The following is a 6104-nucleotide window of genomic DNA, read 5'->3' on the forward strand; positions in this document are numbered from 1 at the left end:
AGTTTATTTCTGCCTTTTTAGCTACTTTTCAGCTGTTTTTTGCTAATGTCAGCTTTTTTCATATAATTTCCAATTTTGTGTGTTCATTTATGCTTTTTTCAGCCTAATTTGGTAAACGTCTTCTTCCTGCTTTTTTCTGCTAGTTTAAGCTTGTTGTACTTGATCAGCTACTTTTCTTTATAAATTTTTAGCTAATTTCAGCTGGTTCAGATAATTTCTAGTTTTTCATGTTAATTTCTGCTACTTTCAGCCTAATTAACTTTATGCTAATTTCAGCTTGTTATGCTCCAATCAGCTTTTTTCTGCTAGTTTCAGCTTTTTCTACTATTTCAGCTACTTTTTAGCGGTTTTGTTCTAAGTTAGGTTTTTTCAGCTAATCCTACATTTTTTAAGCTCATTTCAGCTCCTTCCACTTCCTTCTGATTGCTTAAGCTTATGTCTGCCTTTTCATCTAATTCTGGCTATTTTCAGCTTTTTTTAATTTATTTTTTTAGCTAATTTCCTATCATTTATGTGCTCATTTATGCTTATTTAAACCCAATTCAGCAAATGTGTGTTCATTCTTCATTCTTCTGCTAATTTAGGCTTGCTGTTCCATTTCAGCTAGATTCAGCATGCTTTTAGCTCATTTCAGCCATTTTTCAGCAAATTCTTCAGCAATAAGCATTCACACTGCATTTTCGCAGGAAATGCAATTTCACTAATTATTTGTTGTCAATTCTGAGACCTCCCCGTCTTCCACAGCCTAAATTTAAACAACCAGAGCAGACTTTAGCCACTGGTGTAAAAGTCAGGCAGATGGTAGGAGTTCAAACGGTTTCAGTAATGTGATGTGAAGGAAAGAAAAGAAAGTAAATGGAGACAGAAAGAGCACTTTTGACGTATAGGGGAGCACAAGTCTGAAATCAAAGTGCTTATGCTTTAAGAAAAGGATCTGGATGAGGGACAAGAGGGCAGCGAGAAGCGTAACATCAAAACGACAGATAGATTGAGTCATCAGGCAAACCCCGCTGTAAGGCAACGACCCCGAGGCAGTTTCGCCATAAATGAATCCCTCCTGACAAGCCCGCCGTCTCCTCACTAATGCAATCTCACTGCTATCGAGGATAATCACATTCATTTTCCTATTGTTCTCCAACCGAAATGACTGTCTCAAGCAACGCCTTTTATTATTAGCATTATTACAGCTGTGCAATGCAGCTCATTTTGCCTAACTGCTTTAATCTCCTAAAGGTATACGCCTAATAATTATTAATTTACAGCAGAACTACAAGATATTAGTTTACCCAATGAAAGAAATTATTTTGTTTTGCACAACGGCCATGTTTAAAACAATATGCGTCTGAAAATCAACTATTTCCCGTCGTTGCTGTGTTGAAAGCATGTTAGCTACTTTTGAATATTGAACATGGTTTACATAACACGTAAAACTCTGGCACAAGAGGTGGAGAGTGATGTGCATTCCTTTAAAATATACTTTTAATATAACTTTTTTATGGCTTTTAAGAATTTCCTCAATCCACTTTGGACTAATATAAATTTAGAGTCTTCATGAAAGGTCATCAAATTAATTTAGGTTTAAAGTTTCATGTCTGCTTTGAAAGTATTTTTCCTGATTTCAGATGAAAAGCTTAGATCTTATGCAAATATAAAACGAGTTAATTTTGAAATGAACTCTTTGCCACAGCCGAGACTAAACCTTGACGCTCACCATCGTTCCTGTTTGTTTCTAAAAACCTCAGACATGCGCCAACAAGATTCTCAGTTCTAATGAAAAACAGAAATTACACATCAAATCAAACTTATCGTACTCGTCTCAGACACAACTTTCTGAATCCCAGAAACTCACTTTGTACATGGTGGAGTTCCAGTTCAGTTTCTTTCAGCTTTCTTGAGCAACTTTAAACATTTTTTCAGCTACTTTATGCAAATTTCAGCTGTTTTTCTGCTGTTTTGTGCTTCTTTCAGATTCTTTCTGCTAACTACAACCTTCTAACTTTTTTCTGCTAATTTCAGCTTGTTATGCTCCTTGCAGCTAAGTTCTGCAAGTTTCAGCCATTCCAGCTACTATTTAGCTGTTTGATGTTAATTTTAACATTTTCAGCTAATTTCACATTTTTTGCACTCATTTAAAGTTTTCTTTAGCTTAATTCAGCAAAATTGTGCCCTCTCCACTTCCTTCTGCTATTTTAAGCTTATGTCTTCCTTTTTAGCTACAGTTCAGATTTATTTATTTATTTATTTTGCTCATCTCTGCTTTTTTCAGATAATTCCCACATTTTGGTCCTTATTTCTGCTTCTTTCAACCCAATTGTGCAAAATTGTGCTCTCATCACCTCCTTCTTCTAATTTAAGCTTCTTTCTGCTATTTTAGCTACTTTTCAGCTGTGTTTTGCTTATTTCTAATATTTTTAGATAATTTCCACTTGTTTGTGCTCATTTCTGCTTTTTTTCAACTATGGGCAAAAACTGTGCTCTCTCCACTTCCTTCTGCTAATTTAAGCTTCTTTCTGCTTCTTTGGCTATTATTCAACTGTTATTTTGCAAATTTCTGCCTTTTCAGATATCTCCCACATTGTTGTGCTCATTTCGGCTTCTTTTAAGGCTAAATTGGAACAATTGTGCTCTCTCCACTTCCTTCTGCTAATTAAAGCTTCTTTCTGATTTTCTTTCAACTCTTGTTTAAGTAAATTTCAGTTTTTTCAGATAATTTCCACTTTTTGTGCTCATTTCTGCGTCTTTAAGCCTAATTGGGCACATTTGTGCTCTCTCCACTTCCTCTAAGCCTCTTTCTGACTTTTCAGCTACCTTTTTACAGCTATTCTTTGCTAATTTCAGCATTTTTAACAAATTTATAGATTTTGTGCTCATTTCACGTATTTAAACCAAATTCAGTAAATATGTGTTCTTTCTGCTTTTTTCTGCTAACTTAGGCTTGTTCTTTCATTTCAGCTACATTTCAGCATGTTTTAGCTAATTTCAGCTGTTTTTCAGCAAGTTCTTCAGCAATAAGCATTCACACTGCATTTTCACAGGAACTGCATAGAAGATGGAGATGGACGGAACAAGTAAAAAAATAAAATAAAATAAAATTCACATCAGGAGAACAAAAGATCTGCTCCAGGTGCTTAAAACTCTTCACTGTCAGGTAGAAGTTTGCACAAAGACAGAAAAATCACGACCCAAATCACAATGAATAAATAAATAAAATCAAAAGCTGAATGTGAAAACGTCACTGAAACCATGAGTTCTGTGAGTTCAGAGCAAAGCAGCCAGCTGAGGCAAGAAGGAGAAAAAGCTGCTTATTAACGAGAGGCTAAAAGGCAGATCAGAGTCGAGGCTGAGAGGAGGAGTTGCCAGCGCTGTGTCATGTCCGGTGGGCAAATTTGTCTGTATATTGGATCATACTTGAGATTATCAAATGTACAGATGGAGTTTCGCCTGTCGGCTGTTTTCTTTACCAGACTTTGCAAGCTTAAAGCAGCAGAGGAGCCAATCATCTTGTGCTGGAAAACTCTCAAACTATTAGTTCCTTTAAAAGAACCAGGACTCTTATTTTAGGAGCAAACAATAAAAAGACATTAGACATAACAATGAAAAATATCTCAATCAAATGTGTCAAAGTCTAATGATCTGTCTGATACTGCAGAAGACTAAAATATGAGTGTTTCTGCCTGTGTCTGTTTGTTAGCAAAATATTTCATGATCTACAGGATGAGTGTGGGGAAACTCTCCAAAAGCAATCATTTGATGTACATCTGCAACCAGTTTATTTTTGGAGTCAACCTGATTCATAATGGCCGCCCCAGCTAACATAAGCCAGCACAAAAATGACTCCTTGAATCTTACAGATACTGAGCGCAATTGAAAGTCATTCCCAACATCCTCTTGAGTGCTACACATTGTGCTACATTTCAAAATATTACATGAAATTGTTTTTACACTAAAAGCATTTAGACAGGCTTGCTACTGTGTGTCTGTTAGCAAAATATATCACCAACTACTTTGATTTAAGTGAAGCTTTGAGAAAGTGATCATTGGACGTATATTTATACCTTGTTAAACTTTGGAGTCAAGCTAATTCAAGATGGCCATTGCAGCTAATTGCGCTTAGCAAACACATTAATTGCTGTAAATTTGTCAAATTCACAGATATTGAGCTACATCAGGCTTGGTAGTAGCAGATAGTCATCCCTTACTTATACTCTGAATCAGGGCTTAATTAGTATACCAAACGATGCTGAAATGCAAATAGCAGTGGTGGTGGTGATGATGGGGCGGGGTTCTGGGGGTCCTCCCCCAGGAAATTTTGAATAAAGTAGATGCCATTTCCTGCATTCTGATGTATTTTAACGGGTTGTTAAACATCTACGTTTACCTACGTAAGTAAACAATTCAATAACTATTTTAGAGAGCAACATGACCGGCAGCTCTCTCCTTGTGTGAAAAGAGCACACTCTGCTTCTCTCAAGCATCCTAACCCCCACACACACGTCAAGTACTACCTCCATAGCTGCACAATGAGAAGGCTTTTTAGAATGAGAGTAAATTGGACTATCTTTTCCACATTTGATCGCTGTTATTTTGCCAAACTTGTGTCGTTATTTTGAAACGTGACATACGTCACATGATTACCATCAAACTCTCTCGTATTTTTAACAAATAGCCAAAATTTTATAAATGACCCAATTAAACTGTAAAACTGATTTGCAATTTAGTTGTACTGTTTAATTATATTTTTGTGTTTTTCATTAAATTGCTCATGACTGAACTTTTAGGAACAGAGTTTTTTTTTTAAGGGTATAAGCGGAAATGCTTGAAGTGGCAGCTCTTGTGTGATATTAAGAAGCTCATAAGTGGCTGTTATGTTTAAAATAAGTGTTTATGTAATTATTTTCAGATTACATATCCAATATAGGTTTTATTCGTTCAAGGTAGTCAAATTTGTTCAGAACTTTATTATTAGTAAGCCTGAGAGTTACTGGATCCAAGAATCCTGTCAAAATAAGAGAGTTCCTGTATCCTGTTCTGGCAAGATCCAGCTCAAATTAAGCCATGCTATGAAAACTAACACATCTTACACATTTTCAACCTTTATTTATACAGATTAATCACATTGAGCCTCGGAGACTCATTTACAAGTGAGACCTGTTTTAGACAGACAATAGACAAAAGTATGGAAAAGAGAAAACACGAGGGAAAAGGAGGTAAAAAAAAATTTGTATCATGCTCTATGTCCTGGCCGGGGCACAGTATGAGAGTTGAAAAAAACCTTGCACATAAACAGCACATAATGACATCATGATACATTTCTGAGAGGAGGCCGACAATGGTGGTGAGTTGTCCGTAAACACTTCCAGAAAGTTCCATAGTCCTGAAAAGAGATGGTACAGTGTCTATCAGCAGGCTCAGCTCTTATACAGGTCCGCAGAAATTCCCGGGAAGGGGGTGAGTTGTCCGTGAACACTGTCAGAAAGTTCCCGTTCTGATAAGAGATGGTACAGTGTCTATCAGCCGGCTCTGATACAGGCCCAGAGAAGTCCTTGGGAAGGGAGCAGGAAGTGGAGGGGGAGCAAAGCAAAGCTTCTAGTTCACAAAACCTCCCAGAGAAATTTGAGATAAGTTGGCCTATTCAAGGCCAAGCGTGCATTAACTTGTACAGGTTTCACCCTCCATCTTTTTTTACCCACTGTTTCTTTCTTGGTTGCTGGCCGCTGGTGTCCATATCCAGCAGTCACTGTGCAAAGTCCCTCAAACGGTCACATAGAGACAAACAACCACTCATACTCTCACCCACACCTAGGGACAATTTAAACCTAACATGCACATTTTGCTTTGTTGAAGGAAACCGGAGTACATGCAGAAAACCCACATGTGCACAGAAAGAACAAGTAAACTCCACACAGAAAGGCCCGTAGCTGAACCTGAAGCAATTAGAGATAAATAATCTAAAAATAATCACTAGATTTTTTGATGCAAGCAAACAGGATGTGCATGTGCTATAACTTTTGACAACATAGTGAAATCTGGAAATAGCTGTAAGATCACAAGCCACAACTTTTGATCGTTTCGGCATCAGCGCACATCAGACTTTCAGCTTCCTC

The sequence above is a fragment of the Nematolebias whitei genome, chromosome 15 (assembly GCF_014905685.2).
Source record: "Nematolebias whitei isolate Nwh7 chromosome 15, NemWhi1, whole genome shotgun sequence".
Taxonomy (NCBI): domain Eukaryota; kingdom Metazoa; phylum Chordata; class Actinopteri; order Cyprinodontiformes; family Rivulidae; genus Nematolebias; species Nematolebias whitei.